Source organism: Macaca nemestrina, chromosome 20 (assembly GCF_043159975.1).
Source record: "Macaca nemestrina isolate mMacNem1 chromosome 20, mMacNem.hap1, whole genome shotgun sequence".
NCBI lineage: Eukaryota > Metazoa > Chordata > Mammalia > Primates > Cercopithecidae > Macaca > Macaca nemestrina.
Window position 1 is genome coordinate 63,792,833 of NC_092144.1, and position 8,455 is coordinate 63,801,287.

At 47.5% G+C, this 8,455-nt stretch overlaps 1 long non-coding RNA gene across 1 annotated transcript; it reads left to right on the plus strand.

Moving 5' to 3' along the window:
* The first annotated feature begins 768 nt into the window (after positions 1–768).
* LOC139360308 (uncharacterized) lies at positions 769–3,003 on the plus strand. Its single transcript, XR_011617625.1, has 3 exons — positions 769–870; positions 1,116–1,238; positions 1,442–3,003. It is a non-coding gene; the product is annotated as an uncharacterized lncRNA (long non-coding RNA).
* Positions 3,004–8,455: the final 5,452 nt, after the last annotated feature.

Genomic DNA, 8,455 nt, shown 5'->3' on the forward strand with positions numbered 1-8,455 from the left:
CCCCGGCGACAGAGCGAGACTCCGTCTCAAAAAAAAAAAAAAAAAAAGAGCAGCCCCGCCATCATGGCGAAACTTTGTCTCTACTAAAAATGCAAAATATAGCTAGGCGTGGTGGTGCACACCTGTAGTCTCAGCCATCTGGGAGGGTGCAGCAGGAGAATCTCTTGAACCCGTGAGAAGGAGATTGCAGGGAGCCGAGATCACACCATTGCACTCCAGCCTGGGCGACTCCATCTCAAAAAAAAAAAAAAACAAAACCGGAGTATTGGAGCGAGAAGATCTCCTCATGCAGTGACACTCTAAATGGCAGCACTGTCTGTGGTCTAAAACAAGATCGTGCAGCCTTTTAGAGTGTTACTGTGTGAGAAAAGCAACGGTGAAGATGCTGCTGACCTTGGTAATGTATTTGCAGAGCATGGTTATCATCCGATCGCATGATGCTGAGGTTCTGTTTGTTCTGTTTGTTTTGTTTTGTTTTCCAAAACAGGTTTTCTGTTGCCCAGGAGGGAGTGGGTGGCACCTTCAACCGAGTTCTCTTGGGCTCAAGTGGTCCCCTTTTTATTGTTTGATTTTTTTGAGACGCGTTCTCATTCCATTGGGAGTGCAGTAGCAGGATCTCTGTTCACTGGAAACTCCGCCTCTCAGGTTCCAGTGATTCTCTCACCTCAGCCTGCCGAATTGTTGGGAATTCAGGTGCCCGCCATCATGTCTTACTAACTATTATTATTATTATATATTTTTTTTTAGGTGGAGTTTCACTCTTGTTGCCCAGGCTGGAGTGCAATAGTGTGATCTCGGCTCACCGCAACCTCCGCCTCCCGGGTTCAAGTGATTCTCCTGCCTCAGCCTCCTGGGTAGCTGAGATTACAGGTACCTGCCACCACACCCAGCTAATTTTTGTATTTTCAGTAGAGATGGGGTTTCACCATGTTGGCCAGGCTGGTCTCAAACTCCCGACCTCAGGTGATCCACCAGCCTTGGCCTCCCAAAGTATTGGGAGTACAGGCGTGAGCCACCACCCCTAATCTCAAGTGGTCCTCTAGAGTCAGCCTAGACTGTGGTCTATCCTGGAGGATGTTTGTGTGTGAGACAATGTATATTCTTCAACATTGTAGATTCCATTTTGGATGCTCCCATCGGGACTGCGTGTCCCTGTCCTGGAACTCCAGTGAACACTTGGCTCAAAATCCATTGCTGTTCTCTAGAAATCCAGCTCAATTCTCTTGGTTAAATATAAGGTATGTGTAGTAAGTGTTGCTTTTTCTCTTTGGGGACAAAACTCAGGAGGATTGCCCCTTGATGAACAAGGCTAACCTGCTGAGCCTTTGAAGCAAAGAACTAGAGATGGTCCTTTTAGGGGTTTATGTTCTGGGATCCAGAAAATATGCACACAGGGCCAATAAATGCATCTTTATTTTGTGTCTCTTTTAACCCGGTCCAGGAAAATTCCAACAAGGAACGCAGAGTGCTGGAGTGGGAAGATGCCATGCTGTGGCCCTCTAGAGAAAGCACTTTGTTTGTTGTCTGAGGAAAAACAAAGTGCTTCCCTTCAGAGTGTGGCCATTTGGGAAATGCCGCGTTCAAGATGGTGCTGATCTTGGTCATGCATTTGCAGAGCATGCTTGTCATCAGACTTGGAGGATGTTGGGAGTCTGTTTTGTTTTTGTTTTCTAAGACGGGGTCTCTGTGGCCCAGGCTGGAGTACAGAGGCACTTCCGACCTAGGTCTCTTGGGCTCACATGGTCCTCTTTTTTGGGACAGAGTCTTGTTCTGTGACTCAGGCTGGCGTGCAGTGGTGCAATCTCGGCTCACTGCACCCTCCATCTCTTGGGTTCGAGCAATTCTCCTGCCTCTGCTTCCTGAGTAGCTGGGATTACAGGCACCTGACATCATGCCCCAGCTAATATTTGTATTTTTCCTTTTTATTCATGCATTTATTTATTTCTGAGATGGAGTCTTGCTGTTGCCAAGTCTGGAGGGCCGTGGCATGATCCCGGCTGACTCCAACCTCTGCCTCTCAGGTTCAAGCAATTCTCCTGCCTCAGCCTCCTAAGTAGCTGGAATTATAGGTGCCCGCCACCACGCCTGGCTACTTTTTGAGTGTGTGTGTGTGTGTGTGTGTGTGTGTGTGAGAGAGAGAGAGAGAGAGAGAGAGAGAAAGAGAGAGAGAGATGGAGGTTCACTCTTGTTGCCCAGGCTGGAGTACAATGACATGATCTCAGCCCATGCAACCTCTGCCTCCCGGGTTCAAGTGATTCTCCTGCCTCAGCCTCCTGAGTAGCTGGGATTACAGGCACGTGCCAACACTCCTGGCTAATTTTGTATTTTTAGTAGATATGGGGTTTCTCCATGTTGATCAGGCTGGTCTCGAACTCCTGATGTCAAATGATTCACCCGCCTCAGCCTCCCAAAGTGCTGCGATTACAGGCATGAGCCAACGTGCCTGGCCTGAATTTTTTTTTTTTTTTTTTTTAAGTAAAGACAGGATTTTACCATGTTGGCCAGGCTGGTCTCAAACCTCTGACCTCAAGTGAGCCACTGGCCTCGGCCTCCCAAAGTGCTGAGAATACAGGCGTGAGCCACTGTGCGAGGCCATCACCACCTTTTACTTCATGGAAATTTTTCTGGCACTGGGATAGAACTTCATGTGGGGTCAGGTGGAGTTGAAGGGACCTCAGTGTCCCCTGCAGATGGGATGTGCACGGCTCAGCAGGAGCACGGAGGTGGAGTGGGTGGGGCTTCAGTGTTTATTGGGGAAATGAAGCTGAAATCTTGGGTGCATGACCAGGAGATAAATGCATGAGACGGGGTCTCACTATGCTGCCCAGGCTAAAGTGGGCTTAGATCCTCCTGCCTCTGCCCCTCCCCAGTCCTTGGTAGCTGGGACTACATGTGAATATTAACCCATGCACAGGCAAGAAGAAAGTAAGGACCATTATCTGGTTTGTACCCGGCCCTCAGTTAAACTTGTATTTTAGATAAAAAATGTATTTGAGATGTACTTCAACAATAAATGATTTGCTCTTTAGGTGTGGGCATCTTTGTTTTTCCTAATTTTAATGATGGGACTATTCTGGGTATGGTGGCTCACGCCTGTCATTCCAACACTTTGGGAGGCTGAGACAGGAGGGTCACCTGAGGTCAATTGTTCCAGACCAGCCTGGCCAACTTGATGAAACCTCGTCTGTACTAAAAATACAAATATTAGCAAGACATGGTGGTGGTGCATGCCTGCAATCCCAGCTACTCGGGAGACTGAGGCAGGAGAATGGCTTGAAGCCAGGAGGCTGAGCTTTCAGTGAGCTGAGATTGCACCACTGCACTCCAGCCTGGGCAACAGAGTGAGACTCAGTCTGAAAAAAGTAAAAAAGTAAGCCAGGTGTGGTGGTGCACACCTGTAATCCCAGCATTTCAGGAGGCCAAGACAGGAGGATCACCTGAGGTCAGGAGTCCAAGACCAACGGGGCCAACATGGCAAAACCTTGTCTCTACCAAAAATTCTAAAATTAGCTGGGTGTGGTGGTGCACATCTGTAATTCCAGCTACTCGGAAGTCTGAGGCAAGAGAATTGCTTGAACCCAGGAGGAGGAGATTTCAGTGAGCTGAAATCACGCCATTGCATTTCAGCCTCAGCCACAGAGCAAGATAAATAATATATAATAAAAATAAATAAATAAATAAATAATAAAAATAACATGAAATCAATCAATAAAAATAAATACATAAACACAGGAACATCATGAATTTGGTTGTCACCTTTGTGCAGGGGCCAGGGTAATCTCTGTCATTCCAATTTTTTTTTATGTGCACTGCCAAAGCTAGCACTCATGTAGGAATGAGTCTTCCTGTGACCATATATGGAACTTCCTTTGAGACAGGGTCTCAAAAATATATGATGTATATTTCATCATATATATAATATAATCATTTACACACAAAATACTGTTCTAAATACAGAGAATACCCTGATATCACCTTGGGTATTTTTGTTTCTTTCTGTGTGTGTGTGTTTTATTTGTTTGGTTGGTTATTTCTTTTTTTTTTTTTTTTTTTCTTTTTTTTTTTTTTTTTGAGACCGAGTCTTGCTCTGTCGTCCAGGCTGGAGTGCAGTGGCCAGATCTCAGCTCACTGCAAGCTCCGCCTCCCGGGTTCACGCCATTCTCCTGCCTCAGCCTCCTGTGTAGCTGGGACTACAGGCGCCCGCCACCTCGCCCGGCTAGTTTTCTTTTTTCTTTTTTTGTATTTTTTAGTAGAGACGGAGTTTCACCGGGTTAGCCAGGATGGTCTCGATCTCCTGACCTCGTGATCCGCCCGCCTCGGCCTCCCAAAGTGCTGGGATTACAGGCTTGAGCCACCGCTCCCGGCCTGTTTGGTTGGTTATTTCTGAGACAAGGTCTGGCTCTATCGACCAGGCTGGAGTGCAGTAGTGCGATCTCAGCTCACTGCAACCTCCGCCTCCCACCTAAACCTGCTGCATTCGTGTCTACAGGTGTGCAGCACCACACCTGGCTCACTTTTGTATTTTTTGTACATGTGGGGTTACACCATGTTGCCGGGGCTGGCCTCTAACTCCTGAGCTCATGTGATCCTCCCATCTCGGCCCCTAAAGTGCTGGGATTAAAGGAGTGAGCCATTGCACCCTAGCTGTACTTGTGTATTTGTGTTCAAATTTTATTGAGGAGTTTTTACCGCCTAGCCTGTGGTCTATCCTGGAGAATGTTTGTGTGTGAGACAATGTATATTCTTCAACATTGTATATTCCATTTTGGACGCTCCCATCGGGACTGTGTGTCCCTGTGCTGGAACTCCAGTGAACACTTGGTTCAAAATCCACTGCTGTTCTCTAGAGAACTGTAGGGTCCAGCCCTACTGGACCTGTGGGTTTTTCTCTTCGTGTGCAGAGACAAGAAATTGTAGAAATAAAGACACAAGACAAAGAGAAAAAAAGACAGCTGGGCCCAGGGGACCACTACCACCAAGGCGCGGAGACCGGTAGTGGCCCTGAATGCCTGGCCACACTGTTATTTATTGTATACAAGGCAAGAGGGAAGGGTAAGGAGTGTGAGTCACCTCTAATGATAGGTAAGATGACGTGAGTCACGTGTCCACCGGACGGGGGCCCTTCCCTATTTGGTAGCTTAGATGGAGAGAGAGAGGGGACAGGTTACGTCATTATTTCTTCTATGTATTTCTCGGAGAGTTCAAAGACTTTAGTACTCTCACTAATTCTGCTACTGCTATCTAGAAGGCCGAGCCAGGTGTGCAGGGTGGAGCATGAAAGTGGACCAGGAGCATGACTGCTGAAGCACAGCATCACAGGGAGACGTTTAGGCCTCCGGATGACTGCAGGTGGGCTTGACTGATGTCACGGCTTCCACAAGAGGTGGTGGAGCAGAGTCTTCTCTAACTCCCGTGGGGAAAGGGAGACTCGCTTTCCTGGTCTGCTAAGGGGTGCCTTCCCAGGCACTGGCGCTACGGCTAGACCAAGGTCTGCTAAGTAAATGGCGCCTTCCCACTGGCGTTACCACTAGACCAGGGAGCCCTCTAGTGGCATAACAGAGGGCTCCCACTCTTGCGGTCACTTCTCACCGTGTCCCTTCAGCTCCTATCTCTGTATGGCCTGGTTTTTCCTAGGTTATAATTGTAGAACACAGATTATTATAATATTGGAATAAAGAGTCATGCTACAAACTAATGATTAATAATATTCATACAAAATCATACCTGTAATCTATTTCTAGTATAACTATTCTTATTGTATATATTTTCTTTATTATACTGGAATGGCTTGTGCCAAGTTTCTTTATTATACTGGAATGACTTGTGCCTTCGGTCTCCTGCCCAAGTCACCCACAGAAATCCTGCCGATTTCTCTTGGTTAAATATGATGTATTTCTAGTAGGCTTTTTTTTTTTTTTTCTTTTTTTTGAGACGGAGTCTGGCTCTGTCGCCCAGGCTGGAGTGCAGTGGCGCAATCTCCACTCACTGCAAGCTCCGCCTCCCGGGTTCATGCCATTCTTCTGCCTCAGCCTCCCGAGTAGCTGGGACTACAGGCGCCCGCCACCGCGCCCAGCTAGTTTTTTGAATTTTTTAGTAGAGACGGGGTTTCACTGTGTCAGCCAGGATGGTCTCAATCTCCTGACCTCGTGATCCGCCCACCTCAGCCTCCCAGAGTGCTGGGATTACAGGCGTGAGCCACCGCGCCCAGCGGCATTGCTTCTTCTTTCCAGAGACAAAACTCAGGAGGACTGTCCTGTGATGAACAAGGCTAACCTGCTGATTCTTTGAAGCAAGGAACTGAAGATGGTCCTTCTAGGAGTTTATATTCTGGATTCTAGGAAACATGCAAACAGGACCAATACATGCATCTTTACTTTTGTGTCCATTTTGACCTGGTCGAGAGAATTCCAACAAAAAATCCACGGTGTCGGAGCAAGAAGATCTCAGGCTGTGACTATCTGGAGGTAAGAAGTGCTTACTGTTGTCTTAAAGAAAAGAAAGTGCTTTCTTCCCGAGGGTTACGGTTTGAGAAAAGCGCGTTGAAGTTGATGCTGATCTTGGTAACACATTTGCAGAGCATGCTTATGATCAGACGTGGATGATGGTGGGGTTTGGTTTGGTTTGGTTTTTTATCTAAGACAGGGTGTCTCTGTTGCCCAGGCTGGAGTGCGGTGGCCCTTCCAACCTAGATCTCTTGGGCTCAAGTGATCCTCTTTTTGAAATAGAGTCTCGCTCGCTCTGTTACCCTGACTGGAGTGCAGTGGCAGGAACTTGGCTCACTGCAATCTCTGTCTCCTGGGTTCAAGCAATTCTCCGGCCTCAGCCTCCCAAGCAGGGTTACAGGCATATGCTACCACGCCCGGCTCATTTTTGCATTTTTAAAATTGATTTATTTGTTTGTTTTTGAGACAGAGTCTCACTCTGTCGTCCAGGCTATAGTGCAGTGGTGTGATCTCAGCTCACTGCAAGCTCTACCTCCCATGTCAGCCTCCTGAATAGCTGTCTCCAGGCATGCACCCCCACACCTGGCTAACTTTTGTATTTTTTGTACAGATGAGGTTTCACCACGTTGCCCAGGCTGGTCTCGAACCCCTGAGCTCAAGTGGTCCTCCTGCCTGGGCCTCCTAAACTGCTGTGATTAATGGTATCAGCCAGCGTGCCCCACCCTTACTTGTTTGTTTCTGCTCGAATTTTATTGAGGAGCTTTTACGTCCTAGCCTGTGGTCTATCCTGGAGGATGTTTGTGTGTATAACAATGTACATTCTTCAACATTGTAGATTCCATTTTGGATGCTCCCATTGGAACTGTGTGTCCCTGGGCTGAAACTCGAGTGAACACTTGGCTCAAAATCCATTGCTGTTCCCTAGGAATCCTGCCCAATTCTCTTGGTTAAATATAAGGTATGTCTAGTCGGCATTGATTTTTCTTTCTGGAGACAAAACTCAGGAGGATTGCTCCTCGATGAACAAGGCTAACCTGCTGATTCTTTGAAGGAAGGAACTGGAGATGGTCCTTTTAGGGTTTATGTTCTGGATTCCAGAAAACTTGCAAACAGGGCCAATAAATGCATCTTTATTTTTCTGTCCATTTTAACCTGGTCAAGGAAGATTCCAACAAAATATCCACGGTGCTGGAGCAAGAAGATCCCATGCTGTGACCCTCTGGAGGGAAGCGCTTTCTGTTGTCTGAAAGAAAAGAACGTGCATCCCTTTAGAGGGTTACTCTTTGAGAAGAGCAACGTTTAATTTGATGTTGATCTGGGTAATACATTCGCAGAACATGCTTGTCATCAGACTTTGCTGATAGTGGTATTGTGTTTTTTTGTGTTTTGTTTTTCCTAAGACAGGGTGTCTGTTGCCCAGGCTAGAGTGCAGTTGCACTTCCAACTTAGATCTCTTGTGTTCATATGGTCCTCTTGTTTGGGGCAGAGTCTTGCTCTGTGACTCAGGCTGGAGTGCAATGGCAGGAACTCCGCTCACTGCAACCTCTGCCTCCCGGGTTGAAGCAGTTCTCCTTTTCTTTATTATTCATTTATTATTTTTATTTTTGAGACGGAGTCTCGCTGTTGCCCAGGGTGGAGTGCAACTCTCAGGTTCAGGCAATTCTCCTGCCTCAGCCTCCCGAGTAGCTGAAATTACAAGAACACACCACCATGCTTGGCGACTTTTTTTCTTTTTTTTTTTTCCATGACGGAATCTCGCTCTGTCGCCCCGGCTGGAATGCGGTGGCGCGATCTCGGCTCATTGCAAGTTCCGCCTCCCCGGTTCACGCCATTCTCCTGCCTCAGTCTCCCAAGTAGCTGAGACTACAGGCGTGTGCCACCACGCCCGGCTATATTTTTAGTAGAGATGGGGTTTCACCGTGTTAGCCAGGATGGTCTTGATCTCCTGACCTCGTGATCCGCCCACCTCGGCCTCCCAAAGTGCTGGGATTACAGGTGTGAGCCACTGCGCC